We start from the raw sequence: 25,907 nt of genomic DNA on the forward strand, positions 1-25,907 counted from the left end.
GAGCTGAAGGAACTTTTGAGGCCATCTATTCCAATCCACTGATTTTTACAAATAAGCACACTAAGACCAACAGAGGTGAAATGTCTTGCCAAAGATAGTATAGGTAGGATAAAAAATGGAAAAAAAGGACTTTACCCAATAGCCTATTTCGTGATACAGAACAGTTTATTAAAGACAATAACAACCATCTATTCATAGGACCTATTTTCAAAAAAAAAAAACCAAACACACCAGTCAATACAAATACAGCATGAAAAAATAAATGAACATACTAAAAAAGGATCCCAAATTCTGAATTTTCCCTAGTTTAAAAGATTCCTCTTCAATATTTACTTTATATTTTTACATGAATAGTTATCACAAAAGTATCAATGATTAAACTTTCTTCAGAAAAGAACAATTAACCTATGCTGTTAACAGAAAACTACCTATGAGCAACCTTTACCTTCAGCAGCACAAACCATTTTTCATGTTATTATTTTTTATCATCATTATTAAGAAACATTATTATTAAATAACAATATTTCATAGAAATATAAACAATCCTCAAATGAGAAGCATCCTCAACAATATAGTTATCAAATTAAAATAAATTAACTTTTTATGAAACTTAGATGAGTGAAAAATAAAGAAGCAGAAATCTTAGTGATCAGTCCCTGAAGGGACTAGAAGGGCCAAGAATGAAGGGACAAATGTTCAAACATCAAGTTCAGCAAAAGGGGAAAAAAATGTGCCTGCTGAACAGAACTACAATAAAAATCTGAAAGTACTAATGAAAAATTATATAGTGAAGAAGACCTATTATTCCAGAGAAAGAACTGAAAATGTAAAGAGAAAAAAACAAATTCTGAGGACTACTTAGGAGAGGTCAAAATTAAAGTATCAAGTTCCTGAAAAGAGTAATTGTACATTATCTTAGAAGTAAAAGACTGTCTTGAATCCCTGAATTGAACAATATATGCAAATGAAGTCTTTAGAATGAAGGCAAAATGATTCTGCAGAGCTTACAATGCATGTTAGCTGGTTCATATTAAAATATTTTGGCTCATGGTTACTTGTTGACATATGCCTACCTGTTGAGGTGGATTTTTAGTACCAATTTGAAGCACAGTTTGTATATGCTCCACGATCTATTGCACCCCAGTCATTTCAAAGACACATATGGTCAACAAAGAACACATAATGGTTGATAATAGCTTCAGTCTTTCCTCAATGGAAAATTACAAACATTTTAAGAACAAATCAATGAATGCATGATGAAGTATGACTTTTTAAGTCATATGGCCATTCTAAGGAATGTTAGTGCAACAATCATGGCAAATCAGACCAATGAAGTTTGTCATTTGGAAATCTCCAAACCATCAGCAATTAAAAGGTTTTTCCATGAATCTCAAATCAACTCTTCTCTGAGTTTTCATTCCCTTTAAAATTCCTTTTGATTTATTTTTGTCATTGTGAATAAACATACCACGAAAGTATGAAACTATCACAAAAGTAGAACCAAAAAAGATCTGTTCAAATTTGAAAAATATTTAGCAGCACCAAGAATATCAAAATGTAATACCACTGAAGATTTCTAAGATTTAACTTTTTGTACAATGTGTGCAATCTTGAATTATGTACAAAGCAATTTTCTTTGGTATAATTTCTTTAAATATGCTACTTTTATATTTTGATTATAGACTATTTTAATTATGCACTAAAAAAGAACATTTCCTAAGAAAATGAGCACCTACTACTCCAAAGTTATTTACCTAATGCAATCTCCATTAAGCCTCTAAATACTTCCTTCACTAATTCAATGAATTAGAACTCTATTGTTTATGAATCACCTTTGTATCTGAGGGTCCATAACCCTACTTTTATAAAATACAATTGCTATGGAAGGAAATGATATTTATGTCTGATTAGAAATGAAAACACTATTATATAAATCAGCCTGGGCATTTCTTCACGTCTTGTAACATGATCGGCAATTTAGTCTAATTGGTGATCAAGGAAACTATCTTGTGATCAATTAAAGTAATTACCAGATTCCGGCAACACAACCTACCTTAATTTCAGCTAGAGTCTGCACTTCTTCAACTTTAATTAAAAATAATGAAAATTATTAAGCAGTCTGCAGGGCAAGATCATTGTCAAGCACATGTGTGTCATATGACAGGACCTTTACTTGGTACTTGTGGCTTACCAACATATAAACATTCTTTATATATGAAGAGTCAGGAAAATGCTTGAGTCAGAACAAAATTCCATATCACACTAAATCTTTAACAAAGAAACACTCTTTGTTCACAACTACAACATCACTGCTAGAAAAGATCTTAATTTGTCAACAATGCCATATAATTCAGAATAGCTAGGAATTGTTAGGGACAAACCAAATGTAGGTCTCTAGCATGAGTTTTTTTTCATCATGACCTAAAGCATCATTAATTCAATGATAGTTCTATGGCTGAAAACAGTCATTCCTTCCCAGTGCTTTGTAGATAACTAGTTTGAAAACCACTGAAATTCACTTTTGGAAGGTTCAGCCCAAAATTAATTGAAAACTTGTAACTTTTTTTTTCTAAATATGAGTGTTGAAGGTACAAATCCACTAAAGAACTGAAAAATTTACCAGTGATCATCTTAACTAGGAATGAAGGCTGAAGGATGAATGTCTAAGTAAAGTCTAAGAGACACACTGTTAGAGGCAAATTCTCCAGCAGGTTAGCAGAAACAAGAAAGTATATCCTTCACCAAATAGTTGACCCTATCCTTGCTTGATTTTTAACTGGGTTCAAAAACTCACGTGTTTTAGTTGGGTAATATGCAACTCTAGAAGAATATTCAATATATTGGCTGGAAAACCAATGCCAAAGAAGAAAGTAGAGAAGTTGCCTAATCTACCCAGGAGACTCTTCTATGTAGCTAGGGATACTAGATAAAAGAGTCCTAGATCTGGAGTCAGGAAGACCTAAGTTTGAATCTGATCTCTTCTACTAACTAGCTATAGATAGGTAACTTAACTTCTATCTACCTCTTTCCTCAACTATAAAATGGGGATCATAATAGTCTCTACATCTCAAGGTTGTTTTAAGGATCAAATGAGGTAATATTTATTTATAAAATACTTGGCACAAAGCCCAGAATATAAGGCACTTAATAAATGCTTGCTTCCCTTCTCTCTTCCATCCTACATTGACTCTCCTGCCTCTGCTAAGGTCATAAATATACAAGCTTCCAAAGCTGGAAACATTATCTCTCCTGCTCCCTTCCTCCTCCCACTCCCCAGAATCTTGGCATAATTTTTTAATTTTGGCAGCAATGGTGAGTATGACAACTCTCATCAAAATTTTTATAAAACTTTAATGAAATTTTACAAAGTAAATAATAATTTCCCATTGTGGTAGAGAATGTTTTCATTACTTTATCAATTCCTCTTCTATTCAAGCGATAAAATCTCAGCATAACTTACCATAACAGTACATTCCCACTGATAATATTTTGTGTTTTTTTCATGAAGCACAAGCTAAATACAAAATAGCCATGTATGGATACAATTTAATATAAGACCTCTTTGTTTTGCCTATTTAGTCTGTGTTGTATTAGGTGCATACTGAGCAAACGTTTTGGTTGAAAATGAGAGTTGAAAGTGTTTTTTTTTTTCCTAAGAAGGCACTATTTATTTCTAAATTGTGCTGCAGGAGTAAGTTTTCTATCACATTTCTCCATTTGTATCATAAGCCACTAGTTGATAGCCCCTTCATGCAGAGTGATTCTAGTCTTCTTGAGCTATTTACAGTCCTTCAATTTATGCTAGACTTGGTAACAATAAAATTTTACTAGCTGACTTTCTGCTCCAAATAACATTTAAAAAACTGTTAAAGAGAGTCATCCCTTAGTGATTTGACTACTTTTTACTATAACAGTTCCCTATTCTGAATACATTCTACCTACAATTTACCTTTTTTTCTCTCTCTGAGCTTGTTCCCTCACCTCAACCTATAATCATGCCAGCAAGGTTAGCATTTCTCAGAGAAGCATGGCAATACTACTACTACTCACTCTAAGGATTCTAGATGTAACACTAGAAGTCTACTATTCATCACAGTTCCTGAGCCCTATGCTTCTCATTTAAACAAATATGTTAAAATTACATTAATTCAATAATCAACATTATTAAATAAAGCAAAACAAGAATAATCATAAGACTACACCTGTAAACCTCGGTCACATCGGTGTACACAGTATCCATGGAAAAGAATGAACATTAACTTATAGAAATCTAATAGGGAATACATGACTAAAGAAATCCATGTGCCCAGAGCAACATGCTATTCTCAATTATAGACCTCGATGTCTTTGGTCTCCTCAGAGTAGGTATAGTCTACACTAAAAGTCACCTGCTGAGTAAGCCTCTTCTTTGCTGACTGCTCTATTCAAATTACTATTTGGCTAGGCTGCAAAGCAGTAATAAGTTTTTTTGATAACAAGTATGTCCCATAAGCCTAGGATCTACAGAACTATTCAGGTCTGCTCTCTGAGCTGGACTTTGAGGGTTCTCCTCTGTCAAGCACTATGTGGTAATAAAAGCAAAGCCAAGTAAGCCTTTCTTTTCCCCTAATCAACTCAGTTAAGAAACAGAGTATTTTTTTCTCCTCCAGGGAGTTCCTAATAGCAAAGTTTTTCCTTCAATTGGCTCAGCTCCCAACAGCAGAAGCAAAGCCTGTCCTCAATCAGTCAATAAACATGTGTTATATGCTTACTATGTATCAGGCACTATGGTAAGAAATAGGAATACAAAGAAAAGTTTTTTTTTTAAAAAAGGCTCTACTTTCTAGAAGCATTCTGTCTAATATTATAATAACAGTAAGAGAAATAATAATAATCCTCCAATCAGTTCAGCCATGGATCAGTGAAGGCTCTAAACTCTTTTCCAAACTCTCAGTTCATCTGCTTTTCTATGAGACATGTTCAGCCAGACTCTGATGGATTCATCTCCTTTCAAACAAAAGGAAACACTCTCCACTCCTCTTCTCTGCCTCTGTCTCTGCTTTGCTTCTTCAATCATAGTTGTCTCTAGCCTTGAAGAGGCAGGTATCTATAGAAAATGACTCACCTCTACTTAAGAGTGAGAAACCTAAATTCATATCTTTCCCATCAATGCCATAAACAGGAAATAAAAAATTGCCCTATAGTCACCAAAATAATGTTTAATAAGAGTTTCCTCAAAGTCCTCACAATAATCATTATAAAGCAGCTGCTGAGAAGACTTTGTCTTCAGCGACTACCTTTTTCTGAGGACTGTTTCTCTCAAGTCCTCTTGGAACTCAGTTTGTCCCCAACTCTATTTCATTGAGGGACTGCTTTCTCAGAAATTCTATCAGAACTGTACATGTTTCCATCCCTTTTCACAAATGAAATTGTCCAAAGCTGAAAGGAATAGCATTTGCCATCAAAGAGTTCAAATTGTCTCTTTTGAGTCTCTTGATCCTGATTTTATTTATTTATTTATTTTTTTGCAAGGCAATGGGGTTAAGTGCCTTGCCCAAGGCCACACAGCTAGGTAATTATATTAAGTGTCTGAGGCCAGATTTGAACTCAGGTACTCCTGACTCCAAGGCTGGTGCTCAATCCACTGAGCCACCTAACCACCTTGATCCTGATTTTATTAATCACACACATTCTTTCTCCACCTTATGGTGGGATAGAATAATGGGACTGGCCATCAGAGTCCTTCATATAATGATTCAGACTTTATACTTATCAATATACATAAATATTAGGGAACCTTGATTTCCTCTAATAATGACAGTTTAGTCTGTAACATATTTTGCACTTTTTAGAAAGTTAGATATGGAACAGACTTCTTCCAACAGTATGCTATCATTGATATAGGAAATAGACCCAAGATTTCATTCATACTCAGAATTCCTAAATGAAGAAACTCCCTCTATCAATATAGGTCATCACCTTTTCTGCAACTTACAGTTTTAGAGAAATGCCTAAAGCAGAGGTGTCAAACTCACAGTTGCCAGATACCAAATTAAAAATGTAACTGGGAAAATGACAAATTAAATAAAAAATTAATACAACACAGATAATGTTAATCTGTGGTTTTCTGAGTCAATATGCCAGCAGGAATCTTTTTTTCTATTTTAGTATAAGCCACTGGCCTAGGATACTGAAAAGCTAAGTGACAGAGAGTAGGTGTCAGAGATAGGACTTGAAACTAGGACTTTCTAACTAAGGCCAGATCTCTCTATCTACCTCTCCATGCTATGATAGTTTGACTAAACTGAATCTGAGGTCACTAAAATTAACAAAAACATTGTTCACAGAGAGATTTCTCAGAAAACAATAAAAAAAAGAAAAATAAGGAGATAATGATTTGGATTTATGATGAAGGATGCCCCCCTTATATAAATTACAAATATAGCTGTATAGATATAGAGTTTCTATCTGACATACCTTGCTGCAGAAAAACTCAAGGTTTCAGTATAAGCTCCTTCCTCCAAAAAATATACTACTAAGAACCGTTTTCTCAGATAGGGTCAGCATTAAAGTGAAGGAAAAGCTATTGGGTCCCCTCAGCTTCATCATTAAAACAGACATTTGGGTCAAAGTGTAAAAAAAAAAAAAAACAGTCAAAGAAACTAGTAAAAAGCTTTTGTCCCAAACTACCAACACCAAATTTGGATTCATAGCACAGTAAATTCCTGTTAAATCCTTTAAATTCCATTTATTCACAATACAATCTAGTCAATGGATTTAAGAGGACTAATCAATTTTCTTGCAATTGGTTTCAAATAATTCTTCTCTCACATATCAAACTGGAACCCATTTCTTCTTTTAATAATTTTAAACATAATTTCTGATTCATATTCCAATATTATCCTGATTAACAAAATCACCAAAGAAAAATCACCTAATGAGACACTCTGGAAATAGAATAGTACAACTGTAGCATCTCTAGAACAAAATGGTCTGACATTATGAACTTGAAAGATGGTGCTAGACTAAAATCAAATAGACAAACCAAAAAACCTCCAAAGATCTCAGCAATTTAAAAAATATCTTTTATTTATATATTTTAAAGTGCCCAGGTTATGTACTTTAAAAGATTCAATTAAAGCATTCTTGGATTCAACTGAAACAAATCACAAATATATTAAATATTTATTCCAAACCTGCTGTGAGGTTTAATGAAAAACTTATCTTCATCACTATGGAAAAGAGATTTTTATTTTAAATAATATTAACAAAATATCAATCTCAGTATTCTGAACTACTAAAAAAATTAAAAAGTGTACCATGCTAGCTTCCATATCAACAGTTTTACTTTAGTCTTAAAAAAAAAACTCTATTAGTGGGGCCATAACACTACAATAAACCAAGAACTTTAGAGTTCTATGATTTCTAACTCTGTGACCTTGGTCAAGTCACTTAGCCTCTTTCATCTAAAATATTTATTTCACTTATAAATTTAAGAAACTACTACTATTATCCTCAAAATTCATTAGAACTTGCAAAATGCAGAAACTGCTGCCAGATCACAATATATTTCAACAGAATCAACTGGTTTCCAACTTGCATCAATTCTACAAAAGATAAATAGTTAACTTATTTAATGTTTCTGAAAATTTCTACAATCTATTTTATGAAGATATATAATAAAGTTAGTCATGAACTAATTGTGACTGACAATTTATATATCCATGTGATGAAAATCCATAAAATGTATATTGATCACTGGGAAAACTTCAATGAAATGAAGAGTACTTAACAATAACAAACATTCATGGAAACAAACACCCCAAACACTATAATGTACCTGGTTTAAGATGCAAAATTCAAAAATCACTTTAATTGCTTCAGTTAATCTAGCTCACCGGGGGAAAAAACTCACTGGGAAAAATCAAAACAACAAACCTTATTTTATGTATATAACTCACTAAGAAAATCAAAACAACAAACTAAATTTATGCAAACTATAAAAGCTATGCTTTTCTTTATATACTTCTTACCTAAAATAAACTTCTATTACTATCCATACTGGAGTAATAAATTCCTTAGTACAGACTACATCTATTAGAAAACCTAGTTGATGAAACAAATCTACATCTTCTCACAAGAACTGCAAAGCTTCTTTGCAGTTCCATCAGCAAGGAAACTAACAGTACTGGCTCTATCTAAAACATTTTGACAGAAAAAGCACACAAACATTGATATATTTGAAGTACTTTGCCACTTAAAGTAATTGCTGAAAAGAATTATTGTTTTATTTCCTTTAAAGTTTATATTTTATATATTATACAAATAGAATTTTAGATATTAAAAAACATAATTGGCACTCAAGTAAAAATAAATTCTTCAATAACATTGCCAAAGGCACTGTGAGTTTTCTATAAAAATTATTCCAATTTGTTGATCTTACATAGGATGAAACATACTGTAACAATCTTCATAATTTATGTCCTGTTGGGACACAATGATTTAAAGTAACATAATACAGAACAGCATCACAGTTAATCTAAACCACCTGACCAGATAAACAACAGTTTCCCTTCTCTCTTCACTGAGGGCATTTCTGTTTATTGTCATATCATTTCCTAATTTTAGGAACATGAAAAATAAATGCAGCCAACTTACATTTCAGTTGAAGGCAGAGTCTTTCTAATGTCAGGAAGTTTGCACACACAGGTAGCAGTACAATGTCAAGGGCTCCAGGAGACAGAAAACAACCCAAGAATTCCATCTTCAAAATCATTTGCAGTGATGCAAATATGGACTCATCCCAGACAATCGGGACCAGGTGCAGTTTTTATAAACTACACATTTTTTGATGTCGCTAAAAAAGTAATTCTTTAAAACAAATTATAGAGCCTTACACCCCATGAGCCAAATTTTGTAAATGCCTCAGTCATGTGTGTTTTCATGGTCATAAGGAGGGAGGCAATTGTGCCCTCACTATCGGGAATGATCTGATTAACCAAGACAAAAACTCAAAAATGAAACAGTATGAGTTGGGAGTGGAGAGTTCATAGGCAAGAGATTGGCACTCTTACTGTGAAAGGCCATTTCCTGTGGCTGCTCTCTCCTCCAGCTCCCCTCTCCCTCTCTTTCTCCTCCCCTCTCTTGTCAAACTGGCCTGCTGGTTTTTCCTTGTCTACAAGGGCAGGGACTCTTTCATTTCTAATCTTGTCCTCACAGTGTCCAAAACAATCCCTGGAACACCCTAGCCACTACATCTGACTGACATGCAATCTCCTGCCTCTGTGTCTTTGACCAGGTGGTTCTGAATGCCTGAAATGCCTTCCCCTCCTACCTCCCCTTGATAGAATACTAGCTTCCTGAAAAACTTAGCTCAAGACTCACCACCTCTTATTCCAAGACTTTCCAAACCACCCTCCACCCCACAGCTATTAGCACTCTCAGCCTCTCAAAATTACGTATCTACTTCTTTGTTGTACTGTTGCTCCAGAGAGCAAGTCCTGGAGAGCTTATCTTTGACTTAAATTCCAAGAGCCTTGCATACAGTAGGCGTTTAAGCTTCTCTAGCTACCAAATCCCTTACTTTACTCTATTGAAATACTGAAAACATTGGAGGCAGGAGGTAGGAGGTGTGGGAGGAGCAAGGGTCCTTTTAAGGAAACTAAGAGAAGCATTTAAAGTTACAAGAGTACCAGCCTGACAGTGGTGGCCAACATCTATAACTCCTGCTAAAGGGAGATGAGACTGGCAGAACTTTCAATCTCAATCTCAAGAGATATGAACTGCAGAAAACAGTTTGGCATCAATAACAGTGAGCCCCCAAGAGGAGGATATGGGCCACCTGACCGCCTAAGAAGAAGCAAAGGAGCCCTGGTTAGAAAGAGAGCAAATAAATCTTCCTATGCAAATCAATAACGGGATTGGGTCTGTGAGAAGCCCCTGTACTTCCAGGACCCAGCCTTCAAATAAATAAATCATAGTATAAAGAAAGCACAGGACCATATGTGCATTCAGCAGATAAAAATTCACTAAAAATATTTCAAATCAAAACAAAATGCTTGTCTGACCAAATTTTTATAAACTTGGTTGGGAACAGGAAAACAAACAATTGTTTAAGGGTAATTTGAAATACTACTTTCTGCTGTGGCTGAGAATTTTCAAAGCTCTGCATGCTCCATTGGAAACTGCTCTGCTTTCACAAGCTGTTCTGTCCCTGCCAAGTAAACGGTCTGATACACTTTATTACAAATTTATCAGTATGCTTACACAGGCAAATATATCTAATTATTTTACCCATAAAGACTTGAGTGTAAAATAAGTAAGATTTCTACCCTGAAAAGAGCAGGATTGCTAAATCACAACTTAATGAATGTGAGGGGGTACCTGGCACAGATCTCCAACAAGAGACATCTGTTGCCCAGGACTGTCCACTTTGAAGTCTCCTGCAATATCCCCACACAGCTCCAATGACTCTTCCTAAATGAGCAAAACTAAAGTCAATATTACCATTAGTTCTTCTGTCTCTTATAAGGAATCTTTACAGGAATCTCAACAGTAAATGTTCATATTCCCATCACAAGCTGATAGGTTTTTTTAATTTTAGAAAATGAATTATATAAAATGTATTATGAAGCAACTTTTTTAAAAAGCAAGAGTTAATATAAAAATGAGATTTTTGCATATTATATTTAATAACATACAGTAGTTTAAAAACTTTTGCTATAATTACCTAGCTGTATGGCCTTGGGCAAGTTACTAAACCCCATTGCCTTGCAAAAACTTAAAAAAAACCTTTTGCTAAAAGTCTATGAGAATCTGCAATGAAATCTGGTGAATTTCCAAATTGTTGATGTAAATTAGTTTTGGGTTGGGGAGGAGTGTTTTTTTCCCCTAAAAACTTTTTCTATTCAGAGTGAAACATAAATTACAAATTTATTTCAACACATTCCTACACCTCAAACAAGTTCTTAAATTTCTAGTACCACTTCAAAATCAACTTATGTTGCTTTTTAAGTCAAGACGGCTTACATCATCATGTGTTACCCTAAGCATCATGGGTAGAAGCATCTAATGTCACACCTTTTCCCATTAAACAGCAATATCATCTATCAAATATTTGTCACTAAGCAATGACCTCTGAATCACTCAACTTCTTTTTTCTGATTTGTTAACTTGGATCACACAACAAGAATATCCTACCTTCAGCAAACCTAATATGTGAAAACTTCAAACTTACCCAAAAAAAAGGGTTTGGGTTGTTGTCATTCACTTTACAAAAAAATTCCTCATAAGAATTTGGTAAGACAAACTATATTCAATCAACAAGAAAATCTTTTTTTTTAATTGAAAGGAAAGAGGCCTGTTCTACAAATACATCTTTTTGAACTGACGTATCTCACCCTATACTTTTTCCTTCAAATATGCATTTTATTTGTTTTTAGCATCTTCATTTCTAAATAATTCCCTTTATTTTTTCAGTAACAATATACAGCACCCCAAAGAAGAAAGTTCAGTAAAATCTCAATGAAATGCTCTAAGACTAAGTCATTCCTAGTTAATTAAATATCCTGATTAATTGATGATTAAGAAGACAGCTCTTTTCTTTTAATTTTATTTAAGACAATGGGGTTAAGTGACTTGCCCAAGGTCACACAGCTAGACAATTATTAAGTGTCTGAGGTCATATTTGAACTCAGGTCCTCCTGACTCCAGGGCCAGTGCTCTATCTACTGAGCCACCTAGCTGCCCCCTAAGCAGACAACTCTTGATTTGAAACCTTAACACTGGAAATCTTTCTAAAAATCCATCAACAAAAAACTTTCTTTTCATTCTTCAAATTTGAGGTTTTCACTGATTGAGAACAGTATTGAGAATATCAGTTCTCATCTACTACATGGTAGAAGCAGAAGACTATTATATGCCTAAGAAATAACCAGGGACTAGCAATAATTCTTGATATAGAACTGTAATCTTATCATTTGCTTCTTTCCTTTAAAAGTTAAATGAACCATCCAAAATTTTTATTTCTGTTTTAGGAACTTTTACTTGATTATTCAATTGAGCAGAAGAAAAACTTATAAAAATTTAAGATTTCATCTAGCAGTCTTGATTCCTTTAACTCAATACATTCTAGTAAAGAGTTTAATGGATAAAAATGACAATGGAAATAGCATAACTTGGAGGTGCTGCATCAAAGAAAAATCTTAGTTTTATTTTTTTAATGTAGTTTTTCATCCAACCAAAACATTAAATAATACAATGAAGCCCTCACTTGCTGAGCACCTGTTAAAGCAATCAGTCACTTAAAATAATAAACTCTTCTGTGCAAAGAACAATGATAATTGGACCTGTTAAAAATAAATGTTCTAGCCACTAAAAAAATAAAATAAAACAATAGAAATACTAAAAATAGAAGTCTCAAAGAGCAAGCTTGCACATACAGGACTCACAACACAGTGCAATGTGTATTCACTGGACTAGGAAAGCAAAATTGGATTTTTCTGGTCCTGTCTATGCTCACATCTGGGAATGTATTAGTCGATCATTTACCCTCTCTTTGCTTCAGTTTTTCTACCTTAATGTCACAGAACCATACCACATATCTAGCCTATTTCTTTTACCAGACTCAAAGATCTAGTCACTCTCTATAATGTAAGGGTGCTACCATGAATATTTCAAAATAGAAATCAATTCAAACATCTTTATGCTTTTTCTTATTTCTCAGTTCTTCCCAGCAATTCTACTATGTTCTCCTCTGCCCACTTGTTCTACTATGGCAAAGCTTCTGGTACAAGATCCCAAGGAGAGGCTTCAGTAACAAAATGTTTCTCTTTCCACTGTATTGCAAATATATTGAGATTTTATAACAGCTCTGGAGGATGCTGTTCAGGATACTGAATCTCATTAAATAACATGAAGATGCTATCAAAATCTTGTCCAAAATCCTATATCCCACTTGGCAAAAGTCATCCTGAGTAGATTCAGTCTAAAACCTATTATGTACATGCTAGACTAGCAGCAATGATCATTTAATTAATTCAGAATGAACTCTCTGCCAATCTGAACCTGGAATATTCTGTCAATAGTAAAGAGCATACTTAAATTTGATTAGCATTAGGAACAGAATACATAATTACTTTCTGGTATAGTACAACTTCTCTGGGGTTGATCAAATTTATGGCATACCTAAAAATGTCTTTTCTTAGAAAGGACAAATATTTTTTATGACTTTGGGCAAGTCATTTTCTAGACCCAATTCCAATTCTACTAGTATATCTATCTGAAGGACAGAAAAATTTATCTCCTGATGACCAATCTAATGGAGATGAACAGGTCTCTCCAAATTCTATTATGAGGGCAGGTTACTCACCCTTCTCCTGCCTGAGCGCATTTTTTGGGGACACAGCATCAGAGTACCCAACACAGACTCTATGCCATGAAAGGAGAAAGAATGATTATAGAATGGGTTCTTCCACAGTCGGAAGGGACCGCAAGAGTCATCGAACACGGGGGCAGCTAGGATGGCGCAGTGGATAGAGCACCGGCCCTGGAGTCAGTAGTACCTGAGTTCAAATCCGGCCTCAGACACTTAATAATTACCTAGCTGTGTGGCCTTGGGCAAGCCACTTAACCCCATTTGCCTTGCAAAAACCAAAAGAAAAGAGTCATCAAACACAACTATTCCTTGAAAAAAAAATCCCCTTGGCAAAAAGTAATCTGGACTTTGCTTAAAGACCCACAAAATAAAATGTATTCTGTATGCTAAGAAGATGTTGTTGTTGTTATTGTTTGGTTGTTCCAGTTATAAGCAACTTTTCATAGGCCCATTTAGGGTTTTCTTGGCAGAGATACCAAAGTGGTTTGCCATTTCCTTCTCTGGCTTATTTTACAGATGAGGAAATCAAGGCAAACAGGGTTAAGTGACTTGTCCAAGGTCACACAGCCAGTAGGAGTCAGGCCACATATGAACTCGCTTTCCTAGCTCCAGACCAGACTCTTTCTCCACTGCATCACCTAGATGCCCTAAAGAGATGGACATTTCATAAAAGAAAATGTCCACAGTCACATAGGCATGTATCAAAGGCAGACTTAAGCCCAGATCTTCACAATTAGGAGCTCAGCCTTCTATCCAGTAAGTCATATTACAGTTTCTTAGTAAAGAGTATTTCAATAAATTTCTATCCTTCTATTGACACTTGTTAGAGCAATTCCTTTTCTTAGAGCAATTCCTTTTCTTTCTTTCTTTTTTTTTTTAGGTTTTTGCAAGGCAAATGGGGTTAAGTGGCTTGCCCAAGGTCACACAGCTAGGTAATTATTAAGTGTCTGAGGCCGGATTTGAACTCAGGTACTCCTGACTCCAGGGCCGGTGCTCTATCCACTGCGCCACCTAGCTGCCCCATAGCAATTCCTTTTCAAAGGGAGTAAGAGACAAAGCTTCTGAAGCTTTCTATAACCCCAATATTTCAAGATAAAGTGATAGCTTTAGCGATGTGCAATAGAAAAAATAGAGAAAGTTGTTCATACCATTAGACAGAAGAATGAGGTAAAACTGAGATACAGAGATTCCAGTTCAACAAATGAAAACTAGACACACATCCAACAATCAAAAACATTTCCTTGTGTGAGAAAACATTGAATCACTGACAATTTCTGGAAATTAAATATTAGAGTCTTGGCTCCCAATGAACAATTGAGTTCTACAACAAAAATCATTTCACTCAAATCCTCAAAAGTTTTCAGTCATTTTCATGTTAATTTAAAGATATAAGCAAATTTCTTTCCAAGTCCCCAAAAATGAAAGAAATAAATACACTTATATACACACAAATCACACATACACACAAAAAATAAGCTGGTTTGCTATTTTATGGAAAAACAAATGAAAAATTATACTCACATCATACTGATAAAATGAGGAACTGCCAGTGGTTTTCAAAGCAGATGTAACATTTTAGCAAATGTGATTGTTTGTGAAAGAAATAATTCTGATCAAAAACTAAATTGCAGCCAAAGTGAGTCCTGTGCTTTGTCACTCTAATCCATTCTGACAGGATGCAGTAAGTGGAGATTCCTACTGTGAAAGGAGCAGATGTGAAAGGTCAGCTCTGGCCTGGAACTTCAAACCCGTTAACGTGTAAAACAGTGTGCATTAAAGCCTGAAACAGCTAACCACTGGATTAACGGATGTCCGCTATGTGGCTCTGATGGGCTTTTGGCAAGTAATGGTTAATTTTTAAATAGGTCCATTACAATCTTTTCCTTTTCTTTTTCCCAACTTTTACCAGTCAGTTCATTCTTAATTACAGACACAAAATATAATATCAGATAATATTTAGGATATAGTTTTGTTGCTTTAAAAAAATTGTTAAGACAGCAATTTTGTGGGTGATTTTGTTCTTTTTCAGAGCAATTTGTCTTTTAATTCATTTATTCATCCAATCAGATAAAGAGAAAGTCATGTACCCATTATCTAAGAAAAAGGAGTCATATTTCTTTTGAAATTAACATATCATGGTTATTGAGAAGTGAATTTAAGAAATATGACAATCAAAATAGCCAGATGGATAGTTCCATTTTCTCTAATAAAAATCGTAAATAATTATAGGCCTAGATGTTTTAAAAGGTTGCAACTCAAATATTAAAAAATGGGAAAATAATTATACCAACTTCAAATTTAACTAATTCAATAATAAAAGTCTAATAAGGTTTCCTTTCCCTAAGCTAGGATGATATTATTCTAAAAGGTTCAAATCATATAACCTAATCTATATGTACATATATACATAATATATATATATATATATATATATATATATATAAAACTCGAGTTAAAATAGCATTAGCAGTTTATTATAGTAATCTGTTTTGTGTTTCACTCTAAGTATTATTTAGGCATTTCAGTTCTGAAGAGAAATACAGAAAACTTTGCCACTCTCAAAAACCTAACAGATTTTCTAAGACAACTTATAGTTACATATTGATAAATGCATCATTATAATAGTTGTATTTACAAATGTTAACTTCACAAGAGATCATTCCTGAGCCCTTTTGTAATCTAATTTAGAACCAGAATAAATTTGTGTAGTGAAGAACAGAAGCAACCACATAATTCCTTTTCCTTTTTGAAAGTATTTCCTTGAATTCACAATTCTTTGGTATGTAACTACCATTGGGAAATTTAGTGGAAAATCTTGTTATATCATTTTCAGGAAAATTGTAATCATCTTTAACTTTCAAAGAAAGCAAGTTAAAGAAGTCCTGACTGTATTTTTCTTATAGAGAAATCAAAGAACTAAAATATTGTTCAGAGGAGAGCTTGAATTCCCCAACATTGCAAGCTCTTGATGCAAGAGACTAGAATTCAGGGATTTATACATCTTTCTCCATCAAAGACCTCCAAGAAGTTGAAATCACAGGATACCCTTCAAGGAGCTCAACATGCATCTCACAGTTCTCATATCAATAGTAAACAAATAGAGATAGAAATATCTAAACTCAATAAGGGTCAATAGTATGAGTTTTATATTAAAGTATTATACATTATTATTTTATAACCCTTAGAATTTGTCATTAACAATATTCTCTAAACTAATAGTATGAGGTTTATTATTATCTGAGAGCACACTAGATACATAAAATGCGCAACATGAATTTAATATTTCTTCCATTTCAAATCATTATGACCACTGCCACTCTAGTTAAGAATATAGACTAATAAAACAATAAGAAAATATACTAATGGGCACATATCCCCTTGTGTCTTCACAGTTATTCTTCTTCCTTAGGCATGGTAAAAGGAGTTTTTAAACTTCCTTTGAAAAATCAAAGAAACTGCCTACCTCTTTGTGACCCTACCTAAAAATGGCTAAAACACACTTACAAATCTAGTTCCAGGCAGCTGGAATATGTCCTGACTGCTATGCCAAAACTTGACCTTACAACTTCCTAACTCAGAAATAAGATTGTTGCTAAGTCAATTAAAAGTACAAATTAAAGAGCATGTTAATCATTAATATATGTTGAAAAAAATGCTAAATTTTCAGTTATTTGAACTAGCACTTTAAATTCTGGACTCTGAATTAATTTTCTCATGGCATAGAAATTTACTACCAGCTTCTAGCAACAACACATGTCAAACTGGTAGATACTGAAGGAATTCATAATCCAACCCCTGTTAAATTATTTTGATTTACAGTGAATCATTTATTATATTCATAAATGCTAGGAAGTTAGTGAATAACATGATAAAATGACACCCCCAAATAATTTTATAACTTTGCAGGTGCACAAATCATAACATGTGGGAGATGACTCAAAGGATAATGGGAAATGAAGCAATTTTTGTAAGGACCATATTAAATGGGGGGAGGGAAAAGAGAGCACCTACCAGGCTAGCCTAGACTTTAACTTTAAAATCAATTCTTTCAGGCAGAGTATAGCAGTCAAGCACAGGTCAACATAGTCAACAGTTACATTAAAACAAGCAAATGCAAAATACTTTATAATTTATAACAAGCAAATCACGTTGCTCATTCTTTTGAGGTTAAATGCTACTGACATAAGCTACACCTGAATCCAATCAGTGCAGAGACGTTGAGAAGATTCACACTCGAGGACTAAATTTGTCACAAATGGGTTGGTTTCCGATCTTAATGTAGCCAAGTTGCTTTACTCTGACCTCCATTGAACAAATCAACTTAATGGGCACTGGGAGTGCTATAAAACTTAACAATGGAGTGATTTTTAACTTTTAAAATATAGTTATGAAGCAAAATGTTGGATAGCTTCTACAATACTGGAAATCAAATTAAATCTAGACATTTTTTAGCAGTCATGACAGATATAATCCTAGTTACCATGTAAATTTATGGTAAGCTGCTGTGATATTAGCCACAGGTGCTATTTTTAATATATGGGCCGCATCTGGCTGGGAATAGAATTTCTCAGAGGACTGAAAATGACCTCACTATCAGACAATGGAAAGGAGAAAACAAGACCACTGTGGCATATAAAAAGCTGAAGATGTGGTCCACAACTGAATACTTCACATAAAATTCATTTTAACTCTGCAGTTGTAGTTTAAAAGATATTATGTTTTCAATATTTAAGAGGCGTGGATATATTTCAACCAAATAGCCAAAAGATTAAGAATGTAAGACAGCTATGAAATACCCTGGCTACACATATAAAACAAGTTTTCCAACCTTTGATCAATGCAGGGAAAAAAGTGATGTACTAGGACTTGAAAAGAAAGCATTGTGGGATTCATAAGCATGCCATGATATTAGATACCTTACTGTGCTCCAAACCAAGACACAACAATTACTGAGAATGATACAGCACAAATTCATTAATGAGAAGCAGTTTTTCCACAACTCAGCTTAGTGTCACTAGTCATGTTTTTTAAAGCTCTTTGGGGGTCATTCATCATGGCAAAATTTCCTAAAGAAAACTTACATTAAATGACTCTCACCAGGTAAATATCTTAAACGAGATTACAGCATATTAACACTATTTAAATTGATATTCAGTGAAAACTACTTGTTACTGTTATTAAAAAATAAACAGAAAAAAATTACTTGTTCTAAACTGCTCAAATTAATTCAAAAAAAGATATATAAATATGGAACAGATAAAAATCTTAGTTTTAAGTCATAGTTCCTGTCCTACTAGATAGAATATGCCAAAAGAGGAAAAGAACCTGGCAAATGTAGAAATGTGATGGAGGTTTCACAAATATTTAATTTATTATTAAAAAACCCATACTAAGTTGAAAAACCTTCTTTACCAGAAATAAATTTCCCAGATAAATATCTACAAAAATGTTCTCCATATCATTGTTACTCTTCTTAGATATTATTAGTAACTTCTAATCACTCCTAATAAGTTTGATTTACTAGGATCAATACAGTCCCTCCATTTTCCTAAAGGAGGCAAATTCATTCTACAAAGTTCTCTCTTAAACTTTGAAATAACACTATAAAAAAATTATAAAAACTTCATCTACTCTACATAGCCATAAAGATATTCTGTAATTCTTTACTAAGTGGTGTTTATTCTAGGTCTTTAATAAGTTGATAGAAAAAGATGATCAAATGACTATTGAAAAGTAAAAGACATCATACAAATGTAAAGAGTCCTGACTGATCCCTGGAACATGTCAGCAATCCTAACTTAGTGAAAACATGTAACTTAAAAAAAAAACAACTTTAAAAAATATAACAGAGGATTGAGATAGTATGGTTTATTCAGTAGTCCCTTATTCACTGACACATTCAATTTAACATGGATGCTGTGCTATTCAATATCTCTTTGTAGCTGGTTCCCCATATTCAGTGGCTAACAAGTTTTCAAAGTCACCTATTTCTAAGCTGCCAAACAAACCTATAAAGTATCTGGAGGAAACATTTTAGAACTTACCATTAACTCTTACAGGCCACAAAGGAATTATTTATTAATTTTTTTTTGTTCTGGTTTACTAAAATGGCATCTCCTCATGTCCTGTGAACTATATGTCCTGCTGATAGTTTCATAAAAAAAAACCCAAAAATACACAGCCTTTCTTAAATCCTTTTTTAGAGCCTCCTTTTTTGTAAAAAGGTGGAAAAATAACTTAGAATTAGATTTTGAACAGCATTTCCCTTGGGCAAAATGAGATTTGTGCTGAAAAGTTCTCATTTAAGTTCCACATTTCATATAGAAATAGATTTGGAAGCCATCAAACCTTTCCTTAACTATTGTTGCTGTCTTCTCCTTTTTTGGAAGAAAAAGGAGGAAAATCATCCAAAAGCTGACATTAAAGTGTCTGTCCTGCTCCAATACTGTAATCAACAACTTGAATTTACTTTACCTCTATGCCCTGACTGGAATAAATTTGATCAGTTCAAAAACCTCATCATTCTCATCATCTAAACCCAAAATTTCAAGTCTTGGCCTTCAATTCCATACAGATATGCTCAAGTAAACTTCATACTGAATCTATATTCTACATACAGAATGATTTTTAAAAAATACTTCTTTAACCTTCTTATAATTCTTCCAGAATGTATCAGATACTTATCTAATTTGTACACTCAGGAAACAAATATCAAAGAAATCAAAGTTATGGCAGGGTCATAAAGGAGCTATTATGATGCTTCATCAAAAGAAAAAAGGAAGCAAAGTAAAATAACCACAATTAATAGGATCTAAAGTTGAGAGTTCGTATTTTTTTACTTAATTTTTACTAATTTTTCTAGTAAATTTTAGTAAATTAGGAATTTTACTATGTTTTTTTTACTTAATTTTCACTAATTTTACTTAACTGGAATAGGATCCTAAGTATAATACCTTTGTAAGAGTTTTAGGACTTCACTAAGAGGTCTTCCTGGCAATAAGACTTGCAAAGAATTTTACTTTGTATAGGTTTAATACTATTGCAAAAACTGCCTTCTATTAAATAGAATTCTAGAGTTGCACAAAGACTGATAGCTTCCCTCTGAGGCATAAGTAATGCACTTGTTCTAAGTCTTACACTTATGGTACTAACAATTAAAAATTCTTCTCCTAATATCACATGTCATCAGATACATACAAATGACATGGACTATTTAATGTTACCTAATAGAAATACTATTTTGTGTAATGGACCCCTCAGAATAATAACTTTAAATGCATAAAATATATAAAGGAAATAAAATATATTGAAATAAATATTTAATTTTCCTCCCATCCAAATTCATACCCAGTTGCACATCCCATGTGAAAAATCCCTGCTTTAAGAAATGGGAAGGTATGGAACAGCTAGGTAGTATAGTGGATAGACTACTGGCCCTGAAGTCAGGAGGACCTGGGTTCAAATCTGATCTCAGACACTTGATACTCACTAGCTATGTGACATTGGGCAAGTTACTTAACCCCATTGTCCCACACAAAAAAAAAAAATGAGGTGGAAACCAGTGGAAGAGAAAGGTCTTTATACAATTTGTTTAAAAGAGAATTAAGGGGCAGCTAGGTGGCGCAGTGGATAAAGTACCGACCCTGGAGTCAGGAGTACCTGGGTTCAAATCCGGTCTCAAACACTTAATAATTACCTAGCTGTGTGGCCTTGGGCAAGCCACTTAACCCCATTTGCCTTGCAAAAACCTAAAAAAAAAAAAAAGAGAGAGAGAGAGAGAGAGAGAATTAAGGAGAAGACTCTGAAAGGTTACTCTGAAAGGCACTGATAGGGATTATCTATGATATTCTATAGTCTTAGAAATATTTAGGTGGCAACTTACCAGCCAACTTTGTGTACCATCCTGGATGCTGGGGGTGGGGGAAGGGGGGGAGGGAGAAAGGGAGGGGGATGGAGAAAGGGAGTGGGGATGGAGAAAGGGAGTGGAGATGGAGAAAGGGGGGGAGAGAGAGAGAGAGAGAGAGAGAGAGAGAGAGAGAGAGAGAGAGAGAGAGAGAGAGAGAGAGTTTCCTTTCTTCAAGAAGCTTAACAAAATAAATAATAAGAAAAGGATAACATAAAGCAGCTTTAAAAAGCTACAAATGAATGATGCCACAATAAGTGCTAATAAATTCAGAAGAGATATGACTATAAATTTTGCTAATTGAAGAGGAAAAAGCAGAAACAATATGAACAAAGATAAATACAGGAAATATAAGTAAAACTAGCACCAAAGGAGAGTTTGTTTGAGTAGGAAATAAGGTTGAAAATAGGGACTAAGGTGGGATGGCTACATGACACAGCGAACATCAGCCCTGGAGTCAAGAGGACCTGAGTTCAAATCCAGCCTCAGACCTGTGGGACTTTGGAGAAGTCACTTAACCCCATTGCCTCTTAAAAAAAATGGGGGTCTGGGCAAATGGAGAAGGCCTTAATGCCAGGTTAAGATGTCTGGACTTTCTACTAAAAACTAAGGAGCCATTAAGGGATTCTATGAAGGGTGGTCACACTATGAAAGTGTTCTATAAGGAGATTAATTTAATAATAAGTATAAGATTAGAATCAGGAAAAGATTAGACAATATAAAACTGGACTATGATGACAGAAGTAGGAATTAGAAAAGAAAAAGATGTTTCACTTAAGAATTTCATGATATCTATCATCTCATCAATGTACTCCCCAGATCCCCACACCCAAACCCTAGATCATCACACCCCCTTCCTCACTCCTACAGATCCCTTTCCCTATATTTCTCAAATCTGCATCCCAATCTCCCAAAACTTCTACCTGGATCCCCACCCCCAGCCCTAGAACCCCACCAGTTCACATCTTCTCATAAGGAATAATTGATAGTAAAAGAACAAATTTGTTCTTGTACTAAATAAGGAAATACAACAGGGGATTCTGAAGTTTCAAAATGGAGTGACTTGGGAAAAATAGTGGCACAGTGATGAAAATAGGAAAAACAAGAAGAGACTAATTTGGATTGAAAATGGAAAGATTCTGTCTTAGAAATGCTGAATTTTTAAATTATAAGGTAGATATGCCAAGAGGTAGAGTTCATCAGAAAAGTGGCCCCATTGTTAAAACCTCTTCCCCTCTTGTACACCCCCCACAATGCCTATCTAATCATATCTCCCATAATTCTTAACACATTTCTCCACTTCAAACAGGCTAATCTCAGTATCCTCTGACTTCATTACTTTCAATCTTCACTTGTGCATTTTTGTTTATGCTATTCCTACCCCTCCAAATTCTACTTGTCTCTTAAAGCCTAATTCTAATCTTACCTTCAGAAGGGTGGTTTCCTTTTTTTTTTCCTTTTTGCAAGGCAATGGGGTTAAGTGGCTTGCCCAAGGCCACACAGCTAGGTAATTATTAACTGTCTGAGGCTGCATTTGAACTCAAGTACTCCTGACTCCAGGGCTGGTGCTCTATCCACTACGCCACCTAGCCACCCCTTGAAGAAGGGTGCTTTCCTTGACAAGCTCAACCCATATTGATCTTTCAACTCATTCCTGATCACACTCAAGAAACAATTCTATATATCCTACTTTTCTGCTGATTTTACTTTAGTGCTTTGTTAACCATTCTCTCCTCTGTCCTGTCTCACCATCTATACAGTCTTCAAAGTAGAGAACTAAGTCATATACTTCATTTGTAGGTCTTCAATCAAAAGTCACTAAATAGAACTTTGTGGAAAATTCAGTTCAGGTCCATCAAGACAAGACAACAAGTATAAAAAACACAGCTTCATTTGGTTTTGCACTTGAACAGAAAGAAGCTGCTATTTAAATCCTCACTCTAAGTAATTTCATATTTGTGTGCCTAGTTTCCTCATCTATAAAAAGTGATATAAGTACCTACACCACCCTAAAAGTAGTATTAAGGAAAGCCTTTTGTAAGAGGGAATGTAACTTTGTAAGAGTCAATGTAACTTCTTTACATCAGCACTAATATAGGGGGATCATAATGATAAGAACATGCTGCTTTGGGGTCCAAAGTTAAATGGATTGGTTCCAGGTATCTGCTATATTATATATTCCTGTTGATTTAAGGTGGCATTATATTTGCATAGTCATGTAGAAATTGCTATTGTAAGGTGGCTCTGTTATACTTTACTGGTTATCAATACAGTCATATAATGGAGATTCATTAACAATATTTGCTGATTAGATAGAATCGGTTTAACAATACATGTAAAGGTCAAATGATTACTCAATAGCAGTGCAAGAGTAATTACTAAATAAATATAGTTTGGTTAATTTTTGGAGATAACTCTTGGAGAAGTAATCCAATATATGTCCTAGGATATAACAGATCTTCTAAACAGATATCAGTGTAAGATAGTATAAGAATTATTACGGGCCCCACCATGAAATTCTGGTTTTGTTTCTCTATCTCAGTCTCTTTTAACTCTATTCTATTTTTTTCTATTTCTCTATTTCTAAAAATTATTGATTTCTATAGTATATTACAATAGCCTGCTGGTGGGTCCACCTTTTTAAGTTTCTTCCCACTACAATTCATCCTCCATTTTGCCATCAAAGAGATTTTTCTGAAAATGCAGTTCAAATCATATCACACACAACCTTACTTAATAAGCTCCAGTGAACCTCCAGGATCAAATACACAATCCTCTGGCATTCAAAGTCATTCATACACTGGCTCCTTCTGCCTTTTCAATCTCTTACACTTTGCTTCCTTGCCATGTACTCTTCCATCCTGTGACACTGAATTCATGACTATTCCATGAACAAGAGATTCCATCTCTCACTTCTGGGCATTTTCTCTGATTATCACCCATGCCTACAATGTTCTCCCTCTTTATTTTTGCCTACTAGCTTCCCTAGGTTTTTTTTTATGATTTAACTAAAATCCCATCTTCTATAATCCCAGCTCTCCTTAATTCCATCTTCTTTCCTCTTTTAATTATTTCCTATTTATCCTGTATATAACTCACTTATATATATATATTTGCTTGCATATGGCTTAGAGCTCCTTTGAGGGCAAAGACTGTCTTTTGCTTCTTTTTGTGTCCTCAGTCTTAGTTCAGGGCTCTTATAAAATTGACATTTAAGAGATGTTTATTTACTAATATTTGTCTAATCTGACCTTCCCCAGGAAGGCACAGTAAGAACAAACTACTTATAATACACTAACCCTAACCCTAACCCTAACCCTAATTTCTTTTCAGGGAGAGAGAAAATGTTAGTAATTGATTTTTATTGGAGAATAAGAAAAGCCAATGTAATCCTAAGAGCTAAGGTAAAATAAACAAATGTACCCAAGTTCTCTCACATTATTTTCAGTAGAGTTCAGTGCAAAAAACTACTGGCTAAAGAGAAGTAAGCAATCAATCAACAAGCATTTATGAAGCACCTACAAAGTACTCTTCTAGGCTTATATAGATACAAATACCAAGAATGAAACAATCTCTACTAACAGAAAACTTACATCAAAAATAATACCAGTCTCTGCTTTAGAGCAGAAAAATGAATGTATCCCGTTGGCCTGATGTTAAGAAAAATTTTGGGGTGGCTAGGCGGCGCAATGAATAGAGCACCGGCCCTGGAGTCAAGAGTACCTGAGTTCAAATTCCGCCTCAGACACTTAATAATTACCTAGCTGTGTGGCCTTGGGCAAGCCACTTAACCCCATTGCCTTTCAAAACCCTAAAAAAAAAAAAAAATCTTGATATTGCTGTTGAATCACCTGTTACTTATGTCAATGCTTTGAAATAATCAAAGAACAAATAACTGGATTCAAACATATTTAAAACCTTTGGAAAAACTCCTACTGTGTAAGCCATAAGTGTTGATTACAGATCTGCTAAAGCAGGGGAGCTGGTGCAATAGAATAAATCTTAAGTGGAATTGAAAAGAGCAAGGAAAAAATTTTATTTAAGTTCTCTATTAATAGAGTATTTTCTGTAAATAATGAGCCAACATTATTAATTCACATTAAATATACCTAAAGAGTACCAGCAATACAGTGCCTAAGTAATATAATTCAAATACTATTTTTCTTGTGACTCACATTTAAGGCAACTAATTTGTAATTGCATTATACCTAAGTAATTTCATCTACAATTTTTTTTACAAATTTAAACTATTCATACTTAAGTTTCTTATTAAAGATAGCAATTTACATAAATGAAATTTATGTCTATGCATTTCATAAATATTTCTTGATCTTATAATTATGGAATTCATATGATAACATCTGTTGATATTCATAGTCTCTAAAACCTGGCACAGATTTAACCCACATAATTTTCCATGCATCAAGTGTATTATCTGTAAAAAGCAATAAAAAAATGAATGCATTAATCACACAATATCATCTGCAATGCATAAATCTGAAATATCTTTCACGTCAACTCGACTGCTTTTTATTTTCTACACACCTGATTTTACACCATCTGTAAAAGGGCAAGACAAAGACCACTGAGGAAATTATACTTCATGACTGCTGGACTTCAACTAAATATTTAGACTAAATCCTGTAAACA

General features: G+C 34.1%; 1 protein-coding gene across 3 annotated transcripts in view; it reads right to left on the bottom strand.

The window, feature by feature from the left end:
• PCBD2 (pterin-4 alpha-carbinolamine dehydratase 2) overlaps window positions 1-25,907 on the bottom strand; it is a 75,082-nt gene that overhangs the window by 25,525 nt on the left and 23,650 nt on the right. The window contains exon 2 of one of the 3 annotated variants that reach the window (XM_074213527.1): window positions 14,876-15,052. The exons of 1 other annotated variant lie outside the window; for it this stretch is intronic. The gene's annotated coding sequence lies outside the window, so the exon portion shown is untranslated. Of the gene's footprint in view, window positions 1-8,637; window positions 9,768-14,875; window positions 15,053-25,907 lie in introns of those variants that run through there. One more of the 3 variants, XM_074213528.1, reaches the window with a different exon arrangement.

The sequence above is a fragment of the Macrotis lagotis genome, chromosome 1 (genome assembly GCF_037893015.1).
Source record: "Macrotis lagotis isolate mMagLag1 chromosome 1, bilby.v1.9.chrom.fasta, whole genome shotgun sequence".
NCBI classification, from domain to species: domain Eukaryota; kingdom Metazoa; phylum Chordata; class Mammalia; order Peramelemorphia; family Peramelidae; genus Macrotis; species Macrotis lagotis.